Raw genomic sequence first — 20209 nt, forward strand, 5'->3', positions numbered from 1 at the left:
TGTTGTTGAAGGCAGGGATCGCACTGCCCCAGTGTGAGCCCCTGATGCAGCTCATTAGACCTTGAGCAGCTGCTCAAGTCCATTAACAGTCACTTGAGCAGCAGGTTGAGGAAGTTGTGCTGGCTGTGAGCTAAAGGTGGGGCTGAGAGCTGGGAATGGATGATGGTGGTGGTGGGGGGTGGGGGTGCTCAGCATTGGCACCTGGCCCATGCAATGTGTTAAATTGGGAAGAATTATTTTTAATCATAGAGGTAACTATTTATTCATTGTCACAGATAGTGGGTGGAATGTGTTTTGCCACAAGTTTTTGCCAAAAATGCTCTATCAGGCTTAGCTGTTCATTTTGCTGTCAGCTTATATATTAAATGTTTAGGTAAGGTAGAGTCAATTCTAAAGTTGGTCAAGGCATATTCATCCTTACATGTACTGAAAAATGCCACACAAATCTATGTATATGTTTCTTCCACTGTTCGATCTCAACTAATAATAGTTGACTCTTCTTCAGTCCTGGAAACATCCATCTATTTTCTAAAAGACAAGGAAAAGTAGATAGAAGAAAGCCAACAGACCAGATGCAGCCTAAAATCTATAAATTATTCCAGGACTTGAGCTACTTTAAGCTATATTTTAAGAGTATTTTTTTTTGTTTGTTTCAACAGGAGGGTTAGAGGATAGAAAATGCTTTATTGATGGAAAGTGGGAGCTGTTACTCCCTCCACCTCCTCGACTCAACAAAACTAAAAAGGGAAGCAAGCCCATCCGACTCCTAGCCAGATCTTTAGTACATTAACATCAAATGGAAAGACAGTTATTTCTAAGTGAGAAGCAAAACCTTTGTATCACAATAAGTTTTCCAGCATTTCCCACTTTGATTTGTGTATGTGTCTTTAATTCAAATTGTTTTTCAAGAATCACCTACAAATGGCTTTCCACACATTACAAAGAAGAAAACTATCTGGGATGAGATACCAGCATCTCCTCTCTCCAAATAAAAGGGGTCCTGTTAGCTGCTTCTCAGTGGCTATTTGGGAATTGTACTGTGTGCAGTGTACTTTTCATGATTCCAAGCACAGCCAGCTACATCCAAACCAGTAATTATTAAATTATCCATGTTATCAAAGAGGTTGCACACACAGCTGGCGACACTGGCTGTACAATTGTCTCCCAGGTCATCACTCCGAGATAAAGAAAAAAAATTAGGCTGAGGGGCTCGGGCATCCAGGCGTTTTCCTCAGCGATGAAGCTGCGTCCCACAGTTAGTTGTCAGTGCGGTGGTGACGCCGGCCACACCTGGCAGCGGCCGCGGTGCATCTCCCGTGAGCAGGGGCTGTGTGGCTCAGCCTGGAGGAGCTGCTCTGTGCAGCAGCAGGGGTGGCAGCAGAGGGAGCCGAGGCGCTCTGGGCAGAGGAGGCTGGGGGATCGCAGTGTCTGTGCTGCATTCCCCAAAGCAGCCGCCGCCGTGGCCCGCGCTGTGTGAAGTTCCCTGCACGCACTCAGCCGCGACGCTCCTCGCCCTCAATTGTTGATGAACCTTGGCGCTCGTCAACGCACGGGAGACAACCCATTTTGCTTTCTTAGAGACAGGGATGAGAAATGAGCTGCCGAAGGAATTTGGCAATGAGGAGAGTGAAAGGCAGTTTCACGCCAGCAGCTAAGTTGTAAAATTGCTTTGGAGGCTGCTGCCTGGGGAGCACGATAGAATTGACAAGAACAGACACCGTTGTAGACCAAAGGCATGCCTGATTGCACTTGAGTCGGATCGCTGGGATGCAGCCTCCTCTCCCGCTATAACTATTTGTGGCTGAATAAAGGAAAGGAGACTGGAAACAGGATTCCAAGTGGTATACCTGAAAGGAAAACACACACACTCCAAAAGGAGGGGAGAAACAGCCCAGCTGGTGTGTACCTTTTTTTTAAAAAGGAGAATTCCTCAGGTATGTTCTCTTTTCCCTGTATGCGGCTGCCTCATCTGCATGTGATTTTGTGTCTGTATTTTCTTGTTTCTTTCTGTTTGCACTTTGAATCACAACCATGGGGGTTCTCCTGGTGTAGTAGATGCCTTTGTAAATGTTCAGCTCTTCGGTGTCTCTAATATGGGTGGCTCTATGTAGGATGATGGACTTCTCAATCACTGCTTTATTTTAAATGCAGAATGATGAATGATTGCTTAGTTTCCACTCAACTTTCAGGGGGATATCGGCTCACGGACAACCAAGGCTGGGGTAAAAGGCTGGAGTATTTCCTAATCCCTTCGGCTTTGGGGGCAAAATTAGAGCCAAACAGAAAAGTTGAGGGCTTCTAAGAAGGGGTTAAAAGCCAAAATGCCATAGACTAGCACTATGTCACTCAAGTGTTTTTCCAGCTCAGCATCAGTCTGGAGCAAATTGAGCTTTACTAGTGGTTCTGCATTTCCAGCTCTTGATCAGTCCTTCAAGATGAAGATCCTGCAGATTTGCGTTTAGGAGATGAATTGCTTAAATCATGTACTTGGTTCTGTTTTACAATTGTTCTATGGTGCTGAAGGAGGCAGTCTAAAAAAATCTTTTTGCTCCAACAGCTCGAGTAAACCCTAACTTCTGCAATTACATCATCGATATACTTGTATAATAAAAAGAAAGACAGATATGGCAACAATAGTAATGTTGGCTGCCTTTAGTACCTTAGGCTGAAATGACAAAGCTTAAAGTCAATTTTCCTTATTAGGCTTTAAAGAGAAAAAGGAAAGAGGTGGGTGGATAACACATATAAAAATGAGCTTTTGGAAATACTCTGCATTTCTTTAAAAAGCTAAGAATATAAGTTTATCTCATTTTTGAATGAATAGTAAATATGCTTTTAAAAATCTTGCTGTCTTTTACAATTCAATACATTATTTTCAAAAGTGGGTACAACTGGCAATAAATAAAACATACATGTATTTAAATTCAATGAGCTTTACTGGAGGGGAGAAATAAGAGAATGAGAAAGTTTCCTACATTTCTGTATATATCAAAATATAGGTTTTTAAGTGTTAATACAAAGAGTTAATGCTAAAGCTCTAGAACCTGACTTTAAATTATTGTTGGTACTATTTTCTTATGATTTAAGAGTCCAAATGGAGTAGAAGTAAATGAAATTTAAATTGTAATTTATGCATACTGTTAAGTAAATCACTATCCTGCTCCTTTAAAACCAAAACCTCATTTTTGCCAAATGTTAACGATCCAGAGAACTAAATTGGGCCATACAAAAAAAAAAAAAAAAAAAAAAAAAGTGGGTAAATCAGGTGTGTCAAAATTCCACACATTATTATAATAACAACAATATCAAAATATGGTAAGTAACTATAGGCAATTCCTGGGCGAGAAGTGATTTGGAAGGTGGGCAAAAAGTTGAGTTTACATTCATTAGTAGGGTGTGGAAAAAATTGTGCATTTCTTTTATGTTGACATCTTATATGAAAAGTGTTACAATATCTGTAAATGAAATACTGTAGCAATGACGCTACAGTATTTTACCGAATCCATTAAATGGTCAATTTTCAAACTAATGAATAAACTGAGCTGAGATAGTTTAAAAGACTATTTGAAACTCTTATAATCAAAGTTGCCTGTTCAGACCACAATGGAATTCTGTGAAGAGTGTAACTTCAATAGAATTGTGAACTTGGATTTGAAGGTGAATAAGCAGGTATGGGCTTATTTCCTAGCATGATTGTTGTCAGGCTTCCATTATAGAGATTTTTGGAAAGTTCTTCCAGAAATTGTCATCACCATGTGCTACGTAAAATGTGAGGTAAACATGTAGGATAAGCCTAGAGAATTCACTTACCATGTGCTTATTGTTAACAATGTAAACCGTTTCCCTTCCTTGGCCATCTAACATCTTTCTGTGGTTGCTAGTCTTTAAATATGAAGCAGTGAAGTATGTGGTACCCAGACCTACTTATTTAAGAGCCCACGGATCATTGTAAACAGAGGACGACTGTGGTGATTCCCCTTTCAAAGACAAATTATTCAAAGTGTGTGTGTGTGTGTGTAAGGATCACTTGAGAATGGAATGTCATTCATGTCTTTGCTGATATGGGGCAAATCTGTGATTTTGAATATCAGTAAACTTTTGGTATGATAATATCTTTCCCAATGCTCCATGCACTTTCAGTTCTATTGACCTATTCAGCTAATGCAATGTGAAGTCCCTACCATAAGTTTCCTGAGACATTATGCCACCTGTACATTGTCTTCTGGTTTTAATACCATCAGCTTCTGTTCTTCATTCTTTCCATCCCACCCATAGTCTTTACTATGGAAGGACTTCCCCCAGAATTTTTGAAACATGGAGATTATGTTCCCACCTGAGAAAAATATGCCTGCTTTTCACCTGGAAATTTTTGGAATTTTAAATACAAACCAAGTTTGTTTCTAACACACTCTTACAGATAAAAAGCCACTTTCTAACTGACTTATGGTTTATATGTAATATCAACTTATTTGATAATACCTTTAAGATAATACCACTCAAGCAATAATTGCTAAGTCAAGAAATTAAATTTGCATCATTTGTTGTAATTTTTATCATTACAAATCCTTCTGGATCTTAAGTGTTCTGTGCTTATGTGGCTAAGCTCCAGTTTCCTTCCAGCTTAAAAAGGGGGAGTATTTATTAATAGCCCTCTCAGTTTATAGCTTTTGAGCATGCAGAAGATGGAGAGATAATGGATGCCTCAGCAGTGTTTGTTCCACTTGTAGTATTCGAAGGCATAGTTAGGAGGACAGGTGGTCTTCTAACCTCTAGATCAAAAGTCCTCCAGAAGAGAAGTAGAAATGAAAACACACTGAATCATTTCTCCTTCTCTTGTGAAAATGGTTGTGATCCAAGAGGCATAAATGTTTCCTATCTCTTGCATATCCTCATTCTATAGTTCAGCCTCAGCGTATAGGAAATATTATAATCTTGATGGGGGAAATATTTTATATTATTTTTCCTGCATACTGAGTTAAAGTATTTTGCAGAAATAAATACTGGTTATCAAGCTATAAACTCAAAATTATGAATAATACTCAAGGTTTTCAAAGTAGTTTTAAAAAGTGATCAGAGAAGATATGTTTTCCTCTAAAACATTTTCTTGTCTCCCTTAGACTTTTACAACTTCCCCTTCAGCCTGTCTCTATTCTCAACAGCCAGTCTCCCTTGGTCCAAGTCCTATGTTCAAGGTAAAATATACTTTTTTTCTGAGCATTCTGGCTTTTGAGAATCTAAGTGCAATATGTCTTCTTGATAGACAAAAAAAAATATTTTGAATGAAAATATGTTGCTTCATGTGTTTCATATGTTGAAATAAGGTACTCCAGAAGTAGCTTTTCTAGGCACGTTAAAACTAAGGAAAAAAAAAAAAAAGCAAAAGAGTAGCTTTCAGATAGAGATGGAAGAACTGATGACTTGGGCAAAATCACTGAGGTGTGTTTCTGAGTGGGGACGCTGTTGGTCTGATTCTAGAAACACTGGAGAAAGAATGTCCATGTTTTAAATCATGTCATTGTTAAGTGGCACATAGCTAAAACAGATTTAAAGAAAAAAACCTAAACAATTGCTTCATTAGAACCATTTAGTAAAAATTGCCAATCAGTTAAAAATAAAGAATTAATGCGTGCATTCCAACCAGAGTCCCATGCTTTTGGCTTTCTAGTAGAAAATACTATAGTTAGTCGAATCCTGGTTCATTTTCCAACTGACTGGGTAAACTGGGGCTGTCGTTTTCTAAGCATTGGTTTTCTCATCTGTAAAAGACTTTGATGCTCATGAAGACTCAGTTCGCAGACTCAGAAATTCTATAAAATCTACATAATTCAGACTCCATGGAGTTGACTCTTTCTGAAAGGTAGCTATAGAATTACTTGATTCTGGTTTGTTCTTCCGAGGCTAGAGGTTTATATTTATTTTATTTTTTTATTGTTATGTTAATCCCCATACATTACATCCGAGGCTAGAGGTTTATAAATCTCAGTTCCTGCCTGAGAAACTGAAGAAGCAGTGTTAATCCTTTTAGGACTCTTAGAAAATTTGTCAGCTTGTTTTCCTTCACATAATGGGGCAATGATAAGTATTGGTTAATCATTTCCATGAAACTGCATATTTTGTATACAGCCCTATAGTTAGTTGTGAGTCATAAAATATTTGCTGCAACTTTGATAGATGTTGAAGTGCTGTCATTTCATTACAAGAAACAAATGGTATTCAGGTACTTAGCTGCTCACTTTATTAGAGTCATTTGTAAAACAATTTTTCTGAGAGTTTTTAAAATTAAAGTCTATGTGTATACTCAGTCATTTGAGTGAATTTGTTTTCTCTCCTTTCAGCTGTCTTTCCCTCTGGATGAACACACTTGTAAGAACATCCTAGAAGGGATGGCAGGGCTCTCTCATTTCCTTTTTAATTTCAAAGAAGGTTGATGGACAAGAGACCAAATATGTAGATTAACTTCCAATATGTAAAAATTAAAATTTAATTCTAGTTACTTCTTGAAAAGTGATTGATAGGATTAGAAGATCATGCTAAATTACCCAATAAATCATCACAATGTTACTGGACAGTAGGTGAAGAACATCTTTTTTTTTTTTATATAATAAATAAGACATAAATAAAGCTTGATAAATAAATACAAAAAATTACAATAAATGCATACCTCAGTTGCTGTTTTCCTCTATTTAGCCTTGAGTAGGGGCATTCTTTTGATCCTCTGTCTATTCTTTGTTCTGATGAACTGAATTTCTTTAGTGGCCTATAATACCTCATTAAGGGGATTTCCATTCTATGTCTCACCAAAGTGAAGAGATTCAAACCTTCTTCTAGTTTCCTCAAAAGTGCTTCTTTTCCTGATTTCCTGTCTCCCAGGCTCAAATCTTGTCATTTATTTGTACTGCCTTGTTCTTCTTCATGACCCATATTCAATTACCAAATCTTGTTTTCTCTTTGATACATCATTTCCAGCCATGCCTTCTTTCCTCCTCCTATTGTGCCACCTTAGTTCAAGTTCTTATCTCTTTATGAGTAAAATACTACTTCGATCTTACAATTGTTCTATCTTTATGAGCCTCTCCTCCGAGCATCCGTTCTGCATACTACTGCCAGATTCTTTGTCCTAAAAAATGCCTTGATCATGGCACATGTCACTCTCTGTTCAAGAACTTTAAAGGACACCACATTGTATATAAGATCTTAAACTACTTAGGGTGAAAAAGAAAAAAACAACTCTTTTTACAACCAGATTCCAGACTGCCTTTCCAGCTTTACTTTCTTTCAGTTCCTTACCCAGTCTCTGGCCTGATTAAACAGATTACTCACAGTTTCCAAATACTGAAATTTTATACAATTCTATAGTACTGAATTATTTGCAGAATTCATTTGTTAATGCATCATATGCTTTCCTATGAGATTTCTCTTTTGGTCTCGACCTACAGTTTAGACATTTATTATTCCACATAATGTTAAAAAATGTTTTAGCAATTCTATAAACCAATTAAGTACATGATCTGAGTAAACTTTGGCAAGTTACTCAAAATTTCTGCGTCTTAACTTCTCAATCAGAAAATAATGGTACCATGAAGAGCATTGCTTCAAAGAGTTTTTGTGAGAATTAAATAAAATAATATAAAGTGCCTAAAGAATACTAGCTATCATTAATTATAGTTATGTTCATATTCATCACTACTTTATGTATAGAAGGCGAGTGCTCAGTAAATCTGTTTATTTTTATATTTAATGTGAACTCTCTAATATTATTAGTTATTAGAGGAGATACTAGTAAGGGAAGGAGAGAGACTAGTATACAAAGTAAGAAATAACAAAAATAAAAAATGTCAGAAGGAAAAACATAAGCCTCTACTGTGACCTAAGACAGTAATTACCTTAGCAACTACATTTAGAACAAATTGGAATAGCTTTGAACACCCTATTTTTGATGAAATCAAAGGCCTTGAAATTCCAATATTCTTATGTGTGTTTTTCATAGAATTATGAAGCAGCAAATCTTAATGACTTTCAGTATTACGGCTGATAGGGGTTTTGTGAAGGGTCTGCCACTGCAGAATGCTTCTGGGAACAAGCAGAGAGATTAAAGTATGACCAGGGACCCCTGATTTATTCTCATTCTTCAGGAGGCTCTCAGTAGCACTACAGCAAATGTCAGGATCTAGTGCCCATGTAGCTCATGAACAGAACCACTAAAAGGAAGAAGTGTAGCTTCAAGAGAGGTGAAAGGTGAATAATTAATAACAGGGGAGATGCCTGCCTGACTTTACCTAGGTCAGAACCATGTCACATTATAGATCCATGTCAGTTTGGTCTGGTGTACGTCTTCCTGTTCTTTGGTGTTTCCAGTAACAATACTTCCCTCGTGAGCTCTGGGTCCCATATCCTCCCTCCCTTTGATCTAAATCTTCCCTGATAATCTAGAATGTGGTCTGTGACTCCCCTACTTACCACTGCAACACATCCAACTTGTGTCCACTTTATTGGTTTTTATCATCCTGGTTCCTGCTTTCTGGTTCTAGTTTCCAAAGGATTCAGCAATGGCCACGATTATGGAATGAAATCCAGGGAGTTTCCAAAGGTGTTTTCTAAGTTTTCAAAAGGAATTCTTAGAGCGTCTGTTAATTCTGACATAGGAGGCAATATGGTTAATTATAGACAGGTGTTTTCATTTGCAGTATTTCATTTTGGAGGAAAATTTCCCAGAAAACAGTGTACGAGGAGTCTGAGCAAAAATCTGCCTTCATTCCTTGGTTGAACTTGAAATCTTTAAATTTCTCAGTAATGATGGTAAGGAAAGAGGCTGCCTATTAGAGGCAAAGTATGGTGAACTCTAGAACCAATTGAAAGAAAACTTGAGCCTAGCTTTGTAAGTGTTCTTTGTGAGTTCTAGTGTTCCTTGTTAACTTTCTCTTAATGTACTTGACACTATAAGCCTTGATGAATTTCTCTTAGTTGGTTCCATTTGCCTGCACTTCAGATACTATTTGCTGATTGTTTGAAAGATACTGAAAGATACTATTTGCTGATTGTTGTGTTTGGAATATAGAGCTTCCTTCCACGAGAATGAAAATGTTTCTTAGAATGCAGAAAATTTGATAAAGTTCACAAGATGTGAAACAAATTTCAAATGTTAGATTAGAATTATAAACTCTAGATAGGGTTTTTTAAAAAAAATTATAGGAGCACCAAGAAGATACATATCACAGTAGTTACAGTTTCTGGATGTCTGTTTTTTCAACTATTTCTCAGTTAATCCACATATTGTCTCCATTTTTACTGTGAACTCAGTCTCTTAGTTTGGCTACCTGAAACTCGTAGAAGACAATTTACTGTACTACTTAATACCAGTTGGAAATGGACCAAAAAGTAAAGCCTGTTCATATTTTTATGCAAATAAATTTGTTACTATATGTCTGTAAATATTAATGAATGAAAAAACCAAGCGATTTGAAATCTCATGGAGAGATACTGTGAATTCTTATTTATGAAGAATTAAAACATCAGTGAACAATTAACTAATTTGTGCCAGTAACTTTGGAACAAGAATAAATGTAGTAGATATTTGTAGGTGATGATACTACTTAAAGATTAAGATGTCATCTTATGTCTGCAATACCGTACAATGTTATATTTTCATTATGATGGCTTGGAAGATTTCCAAGGCTTCCCCTTAGCACTTCTCACGTTATAAAATATTATGTTATGCTTAGCATAATTGATCTTTATTTAATATTTTCTAATTATTTGGTAAGTAGATATTTAGGATAAGTAGGCATTTCGTATTTAAATAACACAATGTTAATGATGAGAGGTGGCTGGGTAATTAGAATTCTAATTTGTTTTGAGACATAGTAGAAATAACTTTTGGAAAGTAAGTTAACTCTTATATGGATTGATTATTAGTGATAAGGGAAATATTCTGTACCAGGATCACAGACTGGCTCCTAACACATCATACTGTAAGAGGAAAACACTTGGTCTAAAGAGGAATGGAAAAGGAATTAATGTTATGCAAAATCCCTCTCTCTTCCCAGAAAAGCAATTCAAAGCCAGAATTCTACTGGAGGGAAACTTGAATATCAGCTCTATGCATGAAAGCAGTACATTTTTAGTATTTCTGAATATTAGCAGGTTTATATTAATTACATTTTATTTAGATCACTACTGAAATTCATCTGAAGGTCCTGAAGCCTCAGCAAATGGCTACATAAGGTGGGGCCAAATGTCACAAACAATAGGAGAAAATCAAGCTTGGATTTGAAACATGTCTGCAAAATTCATGTTTCAGAAATCCCAGCATGCCAAAATGACTGTGTTTATATTTTCTGTTCTTGCTGTATGCCTTAGGCTGCCTGAGGAACATCTCCTGTACCATTCTGACTGGGAGGTATATATCCTGCTTCTGGAGCTGCTGCCTTTGTCCTAATTAGACAAGCTATAAAACATTTGGAGTCTAGGGGATTCCTTCTGGGTTAATTACAGAGCTGTAAGCAGCTTTTGCAGGAGAAGCGAAGCAAGTTCAATTTTAGACAAGATGTGTCTGTGTGGCTTTAATGTGTGGTTGCCTGTGCAGAGGCCAAAGGGTTTGGCTTTCCTGATGCCCATCTCCCTCACCATCTAGTCTGGTCTTAACTGGTAGTGCCTGTACCTGTCTTCTTTTCTATTCTTCACTAGATTGTGAGTTCTGTGAGAGCAAGAGATGTGCCATTGTTCTCACTGCCAAACTGGTGGAATGCTTACATATATTAGTTGAAGAGAAAAAAAAAACCTGGCAAATTAAAATGATTCTGATGGATACAATACAACAAATTCCTGTGTTTGGCATTATTAATAACAAAATATAATGCTTAAAAGAGTTTTTATTGGTATTTTGAAGAAGACAGAATGGTAGAGACTATGATGATTGGTCAGAGAGAATATTCCAGGCAGAGGGAATCCTTGTGGGGCAAAAGGAAATAAAGTTGTGAGTGGAGAGCAGGAAGCTGTTTTTGTTGACATTTAAGAAGCCTTTGGGGACTTGGCTAGGCTCTATAGAAAGAATGAGGAAAAGAATAAAAAAGGACACCTGCCATCAAAAGCTCTTGTATCTATTGGGAGAGGGAAACATGAACACAAATTATTATATAAGAAGTGGATTAAGGGGGGGTTGCCAAAGTAGTGAATGTGAATGTGGGCTAAATATGAACTATAAATGGAAGGAATGAATTATAATATTCCACATTGCAACAGTGATGGTCTGGGGAAGAGGAAATGAAAGTACATTCTCTTTAAGCAAAGAGGTAAAGACATGTCTTGGGAGAGCAGAGAATATATAGTGAGGAGGAGGGCTGTTGGTAGGTCTGAATTTTATAGGGTATGCATCAAGGAGTCACTTTTTGATGGAAATAATTGGAAGGAAAATACTATTATTTATTGAAATTGCTTGTTTAAATAACTTTCTCTGTTTCTATTGATCTTACAGAGGGCAGAAACTATTGCTGTTTGCTCACCATTGTATCCCCCAAACCTAGTATAAGTCACACCTACCTGATGCTCAATAAATATTATTGAGTAAATGAATGAAATATTGATACATCCATACTGTCAGTATTTTTTAAAGTTTTTAAATTCAAATTCAAATGTATAGCTAGTTAAATTCCTCCTGAATATATCTTTCACTTCAAATTCACTAGTAACCTAGTCTGTGTAGATCACTGTGGAGGTACCAGGGTTACACAGAACTGTCTTTCAAAGGTGAGGCTTACAGCCTTACTAGGGAGAGAAAACATAGAAACATAACATGCTTGGTGTAAAGGAGAACATTACAGAGTAAATTGAGCTGTTTCTCTAATGTCAGCACATGGTTCAATATTCTGGATGTTAAATAAATACATCCCTCCAAATTATGATCAGATATTTCTCAGCTGAACACTATGGCTCAATTTGCATTTATCAGTGAAGGCAAGGTTATGTAACCTCAATTACAATCTTGGAAAACTGTCAACAAATTCTGATTAATAAGTACTGCTTAATTGTTAAAAAAATATTAAGCCATCTCTCTTGGTTTCTGCCTGAAATAACAGCCTCGTAGAAGATTCAGAGATAAAAATAGAAAAGACAAAGAAATAAAACATTAGTCCAAACAATTCCTAAAGACACCAAGGCAGGGCAAAGGTCTTAAATTAAAACTGTGATTCCTTATGCCATTAAATCTATAGGTTTCTTCTTTGGCTAATATAGGATCTTGTGTTTTGCTTACTATGCCATGTAGAACCTGTTTTGGTTTTTTTTTTTTTTTTTTTTTTTTGCTTTGCTATTACAAACACAGCCAAATACAAACCAGAGGGAAGATTACTTCTGATTATGTGTTCAGGTATTTCTTAATTTATACACCATCTGTGTTTCCAAAATATCTGCAGGCTAATAGCAATGTTAAATTCTCTAGAGAACTGGCTTTTTATTTTCTGGAAAACTTGCTAGATACTTTGTAAAGCAAGTATCACTCCATTGAGTTACTTATTTTTTGAATGTAAACTTGCTTATACTGATTCATAATTGAATTTTTTTTTTTAAAACAGTGGACAACATGATCATTCTGTCTTCCACAGTTAAAAAGCCCTCTCCTAGGTGCTGACATGTAACACTGCAATAGGCCTGCATCTCAGTTGTGGCACTGACATTATATGGAAATCAGAGGAAGAATTGGGCTGAAAAGTCTGATTATATTCCCATTTCTTTCAGTGATCCTGTCTATTATCCCTAAGCAGGATAATGAGGTAAAGTTACTTCCATGGGGGAGAGCTCGTAAAGGGAGAATAGGCCAGCTTGCCCAAAAGGTAAATAAGCCATGAAACCTATAAGTATCTGTTTCCTCACTTTAACCGAATTTCCCATCCTGGAGTACGTGTGTGTGTGTGTGTGTATGTGTGTGTGTGTGTGTGTGTGTGTAGATTCTTCTCCCTATTAAAACACACATGTTTTGTGTCTCATTCCCTTACTTATTTGGAACTCTTCAAATTATTTCAAACATGCAAATAATTATCCCACGTATCCACAAGATCATCTATGAAAGAGAGACCATAAATAAAGAATAAACGATTACAACACTTTCAAGAGAATGCAGCAAATGATTAGGAAGATTGAATGCAGAACAGGAGTGTAGGGGACTGTCTTGCTCTCTGCTGGCCAAAAAACTGGTGACACAATTCTAGCTTCAATTGGCTTATTCATATCTGTGTATAAAGGACATAGTAGAATCATACCTAAGTGTTATATGATAAAATTTTTAAATCTTTTATTTTTTAAAAAGTTTGAGTAGCAGTAGATGTAAACATTCTTCCTACCTCATACTCCCTTCCAAACATTATACATTTTCTTTGCAGTTTCATTTATTGTGTAAGTGGATTTAATTTTTACTACTAGTAAAGTTTGAACCTATAGAGAATGAAAAAAATAGTTTAAAGAAAAATAAGCTAGGTGTGTTAGAAGTAGGAAAGAAGTTTTTGTTTATTTGGTAAGATTTCAGGGCCAAGAAGTTCTCACGTTTGGAAATAACAAAAATAACTCTATTTTTCTGCCCCCCCCCCAGAATACTGATGCTTTAACGGGTACTCTAACATTCTTCCAAATATCCCAGAAAAGTAAATAAGTTAGGCTGCACTAGTTATTAACATCTACAGCCATCAGGTTCTTTCCTGAAAGTTGTGGTAGGTAAGGTAAGACCTGAGTAATTGGACACCTGAGGCAGAGAAAGGAATCCTTAGGTGGAACAGAAAAGATGAACAGAGAACAGGTCGGGTTTTGGGGAACAAAATTTATTTACTTCACAAACTTTGTTTTATAAGGGTTAAGCATTTCTCTGCCCCTCAGCTACAAGTCTCAGAGCAACTAGCTGAGAGCATCATTAGATGCTAGGAAACCTTTGATTTATAACTGGAAGTTTGAACTTCCTGACCCCTTTCACCTGTTGTGCTCATCCTCCCAACCCCACTCCCTTCTGGGAACCACCAATTTGGTTTTTTTTGTATCTATGAGTTCGGTTTTGTTCATTCATTTGTTTTGGTTTTTAGATTCCACATAAAAGTGAAATCATATAGTATTTGTCTTTGTCTGTCTGACCTATTTCACTTAGAATAATCCCCCCAAGGTCCATCCGTGTTGTTGCAAATGGCAAGATTTCATTTTTTTCTTATGGCTGAGTCATATTACATTGTGTGCATACACGCATCTTTAGCCATTCATCCATTGGTAGACACTTAGCTTATTTCCACATCTTGGCTATTATAAATAATGTGATAAAGATAGGGGTACATATTTTTTTAATTAGTGTTTCTTTTATTTTTTATTTTTGGGTAAGTACTCAGAAGTGAGTATGTTGGACCATATGGTAGTTCTACTGTTAATTTTTTGAGTATCCTCCATACTGTTTTCCACAGTGGCTACACCAGTTTACATTCCTACCAACAGTGTGCTATGGTCCTCTTTTTTCCACATCCTCACCAGCATTTGTTTTTTGTTGTCTTTTTGATGGTAGCCATTCTAACAAGTGTGAGGTAATTAAATTGGTATTTTTGCTATAGAGTTTTATGAGTTTTTTATATAGTTTCGATATTATTCTTTTATCAGATATATGTTTGGCAAATATATTCTCCCATTCAGTAGGTTGTCTTTTCATTTTCTTGATGGTTTCCTTTGCTGTGCAGAAGCATTTTAATTTGATGTATTCCCACTTGTTTATTTTTGCTTTTGTTGCCTTTACTTTTGTTGTCAAATCCAAATATTCATCACCAAGACCAATGTCAAGTAAGTTACCACCCATGTTTTCTTCTAGGGTGTTTTATGGCTTCAGGCCTTACATTCAAGTCTTTAATCATTTTGAATTAATTTTTATGTATGGTATAAGATAGTGGTATAGTTTCAATCTTTTTAAAAAAATATTTTATTTATTTATTTGACAGAGAGAGGGAGACTGAGCAAGTGCACAAGCAGGGGGAGTTGGAGAGGGAGAAGCAGGCTCCCCCTGAGCAGGGAGCCCGATGCAGGACTCTATCCCAGGACGCTGGGATCATGATCTGAGCCAAAGGCAATTGCTTAACCAACTGAGCCACCCAGGTGCCCCTGGTTTCAATCTTTTATATGTGGCTGTCCAGTTTTCTCAGCACCATTTATTGAAGAGACCATCCTTTTACCACTGTATGTTTTTGCCTTTTTTGTTGTAAACTAGTTGATCATATATGTGTGGGCTTATTTCTGGGCTCTCTGGTCTGTTTCATTGATCTATGTGTCTGATTTTATATTGTCTTGATTACTCTTGCTTTGTAATATAGTTTAAATCAGAGATCATGATGCCTGCAGCTCTGTATTTTTGTCAAGATTTCTTTGACTATTTGGGTCTTTTGTGGTTCTATACAAATTTTAGGATAGCTCTATGAAAAATGCCATTGGAATTTTGATAGGGATTGCATTAAATCTGTATATTTCTTTGGATAATATAGACATTTTAGTTACATTAATTATTCCAAGCCATGAACATGGAATATCTTTCTATTTATTTGTGTCTTCTTCAATTCTTTCATCAGTGACTTTCAGTTTTCAGGGTACATGTCTTTCACCTCTTTGGTTGTTTATTCCTAGGTAGTTTATTCTTTTTGATGCAATTATAAATGAGATTGTTTTCTTAATTTCTCTTTCTAATAGTTTGTTGCTAGTGTATAGATACACAAATGATTTTTGTATATTGATTTTGTACCCTGCCACTTTACTGAATTTATTTATGCTAACAGTTTTATGTGTGTGTGTGTGTGTGTGTGTGTGGCGTCCTCAGGGTTTTCTTTATATAAAATAATGTCATTCACAAAGTGACAGTTTTATTTCTTTGTTTTCAATTTGGATACTTTTTTTTCCCTTGCCTAATTGCTCTGGCAAGGACTTCCAATACTATGTTGAATAAAAGTGGGGAAAGTGGGCATCATTGTCTTGTTCCTGTTATCATTGTTATTATGTTGAGGTATATTCCATCTACACTTTGTTGAGAATTGTTACCATGAATGGATGTGGAATTTTGTCAAATGCATTTTATACATCTACTGAGACGATCATATAATTTTTATCCTTCATTTTGTTAATATGGTATATCATGTTGATTGATTTGCAGATGTTGAATCATCCTTGCATCCCTAGAATAAATCTCACTTGGTCATAGTATGTGATCCTTTTAATGTATTGGTGAATTCAGTTTGCTAATATTTTGTTGAGATTTTTGCATCTATGTTCATCAGGGATGTCGTCCTGTAATTTTTTATGAGTGTGTGATATCCTTGTCTGCTTTTGATATTAGAGTAATGCTGGCCTTGTAAAATGAGTTTGAACATGTTCCCTCCAATTTTTTGGAATTTTGGGAAGGATAGATATTAAAGTATTCGGTAGAATTCACCAGTAAAGCCGTTCAGTCTCCTTACTAGTATTGGTCTATTCAAACTTTTTATTTCTTCCTGATTATCTTAGAATATTATATGATTGTAAGAATTTATGTATTTCTTCTAGATTGTCCAATTTTTTGGCATATAATTGTTGATCGTCTCTTAAATGATCCTTTGCATTTCTGTGGTATCACTTGTAACTTCTCTTTCATTTCTGATTTTATTATTTTATTTTTTTGAGCCCTTTTTTTTTCTTGGTGAGACTAGCTAAAGGTTTGTCAATTTTGCTTATCTTTTCAAAGAACCAGTTCTTAGTTTTATTGATCTTTTCTATTGTGTTTTATTTTATTTATTTCTACTCTGATCTTCATTATTTATTTCCTTCTACTAACTGTGGGCTTTTTTTGGTTTTTCTAGTTCCCTTAGGTGTAAAGTTAGATTGTTTATTTGAGATTTTTCTTCTTCTTTTTTTTTGGGGGGGGGTAGGCCTGTACTGTTATGACCTTACCTCTTAGACCATTTTTTGTTGCATTCCATAGATTTTGGTATGTTTTATTTCCATTTTAATTTGTCTCTAGGTATTTTTAAAATTTTTTCCCTTTGATTTCTTTATTGACTCAATGGGTTGTTAAATAGCATGCTGTTTAACATCCACATATTTGTGCTATTTCCAGGTTTCTTCCTGTAACTGATTTCAAACTTTGTACCTTTATGGCCAGGAAAGATGCTTGATATGATTTCAGTCTTCTTAAATTTATTGAAACTTGTTTTGTTTCTTAATATGTGATCTATCCTAGAGAATATTTCATGGGCACTTGAGAAGAACATGTATTCTGCTGCTTTTGGAGGAAATCTTCTGTACATATCTATTATGTCTATCTCATCTAATGTGTTGTTTAAGGCCAATATTTCTTTATTGCTTTTTGTCTGGATGATCTATCCATTGATGTAAATGGGGTGTTAATGTCCCCTACTGTTACTGTATTGCTATCATTGTCTCTCTTTAGGTCTGTTGATATTTGCTTTATATATTTAGGTGTTTTTATGTTGGGTGTTTTTTTTTAAAGATTTTTATTTTTATTTATTTGACACAGAGAGAGAGAGAGAGAAAGAGAGAGAGCACAAGCAGGGGAAGCGGCAGGCAGAGGGAGTGGGAGAGAGCCCGATGATCAGGGGACCCTGGGATCATGACCTGAGCTGAAGGCAGGCGCTTAACGACTGAGCCACCCAGGCACCCCTATGTTGGGTGTTTTATGTTAGGTATTTTTATGCCATATATATTTACAAATGTTGCATCTTCTTGTTGGTTTGACTTTTTTATAATTCTGTAATGCCTAATGCCCATCTTTGTCTCTTACTACAATCTTTGTTTTAAATACTATTTTGTCTAATACAAGTATAGCTACACCAGATTTCTTTTCATTTCTATTAGCATGGAATATCTTTTTCTATCTCTTCACTTTCAGTCTGTGTATGTTCTTATATCTGAAGCGAGTCTCTGTAGGCAGCATATAAATGAACTTTTTAAAAAAAATCCATTCAACCATTCTGTCTTTTGCTTGGAGAATTTAGTCCATTTACATTTAAAGTAATAATTGATAGGTTTGTACTTATTGTCATTGTGTTAATTGTTTTCTGGCTGTTTTTGTAGTTTCTCTCTGTTCCTTTTTTCTTCTCTTGAAGTTTGATGATTTTCTTTAGTGTTATGTTAGATTCCTTTCTCATTTTCTGTTGTGAATCTACTATAGGTTTTTGCCTTGTGGTTACCTTGAGGTTCAAATATAACATCCTATATGTATAATAGGTGATTTTGAGTTGACTGCAACTTGAGTTTGAACTCATTCCAAAACTCTCCATTTTTAATCCCCTTCCCATGACTTACGTTTTTGATGTCACATTCAGTATCTTTTTTTTTATGTATCCCCTAACTAATCATTGTAGTTTTAGTTAATTTTATTACTTTTATCTCTTAACCTTCATACTAGCTTTATAAATGATTAATTCACTACCTTTACCATAAATTTATCTTTACCAGTGAGATTTTTACTTTTGTATGTTTTCTTGTCATTAATTAGTGCCATTTCTTTTGCTTAAAGAAGTCCCTTTAACACTTCTATTAAGGCCAGTTTAATGTGATGAATTCCTTTAGCTTTTGTTTGTCTGGAACACTTTATTTCCCTTTTAATTCTGAATGATAATCTCGCTGAATAGAGTATTCTTAGTTGGCAGGGCTTTTTTTTTTTCCTTCTTTCCCTTTTGGCCCTTCAAATATAGTGTGCTTCTCTCTTCTAGCCTGCAAAGTTTCTGCTGAAAATTCTGCTGATGGTCTTTTGGGACTTTCTTCATATATAACAAGATTTTTTTCCCCCTCTTGCTGCTTTTAATAATCTCTCCTTGTCTTTAACTTTTGACATGTTAATTATAATGTGTCATGTTCTGTGCCTCTGTTTTCTCTCATTTGCAACTCTCTGGGCTTTCTGGATCTGGGTGTCTATTTTTTTCCCCAGGTTAGGGAAGTTTTCAACCAATATTTCTTCAAATAAGATTTCTACCCTTTTTGCTCTCTCTTCCTCTGGGAGCCATATAATGAGAATGTTAGTCTATTTGATGTTTTATAAGTTTCTTAAACTATCTTCACTTTTTTTCATTCTTTTTTTTTTCTTTTTTCTGCATTGATTGTGTGAGTTCCACTGTGCCATCTTTAAGCTGACTTATCCTTTCTTCTCTTTCATCTAATCTACTCCAGAACCCTTCTAGTGTGTTTTTAAGTACAGTCATTATTCTTCAGCTCTGTGAATTCTGTTTGGTATTTTCTTGTATTTTGTATGTCTTTGTTGAAGTTTTTACTGTGTTCATCCATTCTGCTCCCCAGTTTGGCAAACATTTTTTATTACCAGTGCTTTGAAATCTTTATCAGGTAGATTATTTCTCTTTATTTACTTGGTTATTTATTGCTTCTTTCATGGCAGATGCTTTCTGGTGGGCATCAATGTGCAAAACAACAGTTTTCACATTTTGTGTCCTTTTCCTTAAATCTATCTGCATGCTTCTTTCCTGGCTCTTTTTGACTTTGATATTCCAATTTTTCTTTTTGCAGGCTCCTGAGAAATTATCCAAGTGATATTCACCATTGCTCATGAGTCCACATATATTCTTATCATGGGCCACTTCTCTTTCCACACAAAGTGGATGATCAGGTAACCTACCTCAAATTCTGCCCATTGGGAGGATTTCCTTCACTGCCGTCACTCAGTGCCATATTAAGTGGGACTATGTAGCAGTAGTCCATTTTCATGGACTTCCCACATATTGAGACCCCCACATGCTGAGACAACTCATCCATACACTAAGCTCAGATTGTTTTCTTCTTCCCTTAGTTGTCCTTATGGGATATCTTCCAATAAGGATATGTGTGTATGTGTGCATGTGCATGTACACATGTGCACATGCATACACACACACACCCACCCACACACACACGTACTCTGAGGAAGAGGCATTGGTGCAATAGTAGTGGATGACAAAGATCTATACTGCACATTCGTGCAGCTTACTTGTGCCCTGTGACACTGTTCATGCCTGATAATGCCAGGTATACCATTTCCATTTTATAGTGAATTGCTATTGGGTCCATCCAACCTTAGGATTTGGTGAGTCAAACAGAACTAAGCTCATGATAAATAGTTCTAACAGCATGGTCAGTTGATGCCACATATTCAAGTGCTCTGCATGTATTTGGGCCCAGTTGCAGATTGGGAAATATTTTTTTGAATAGTGCATAGGTCTCCACTGCAGATGGCATG

General features: G+C 36.0%; 1 protein-coding gene across 8 annotated transcripts in view; it reads left to right on the forward strand.

Moving 5' to 3' along the window:
• Positions 1–1274: 1274 nt before the first annotated feature.
• The window catches only part of UNC13C (unc-13 homolog C), a 591291-nt gene continuing 572356 nt past the window's right edge, over positions 1275–20209 (forward strand). Inside the window, exons 1-4 of one of the 8 annotated variants that reach the window (XM_032417734.1) lie at positions 1275–1934; positions 5118–5192; positions 12730–12824; positions 19504–19603. The gene's annotated coding sequence lies outside the window, so the exon portion shown is untranslated. Of the gene's footprint in view, positions 1935–5117; positions 5193–12729; positions 12825–15079; positions 15100–17648; positions 17667–19503; positions 19604–20209 lie in introns of those variants that run through there. The other 7 variants (XM_032417733.1, XM_032417741.1, XM_032417735.1 and 4 more) reach the window with 7 other exon arrangements.

The sequence above is a fragment of the Phoca vitulina genome, unplaced genomic scaffold (genome assembly GCF_004348235.1).
Source record: "Phoca vitulina isolate PV1807 unplaced genomic scaffold, GSC_HSeal_1.0 scaffold20, whole genome shotgun sequence".
In the NCBI taxonomy this organism is placed as follows: Eukaryota; Metazoa; Chordata; class Mammalia; order Carnivora; family Phocidae; genus Phoca; species Phoca vitulina.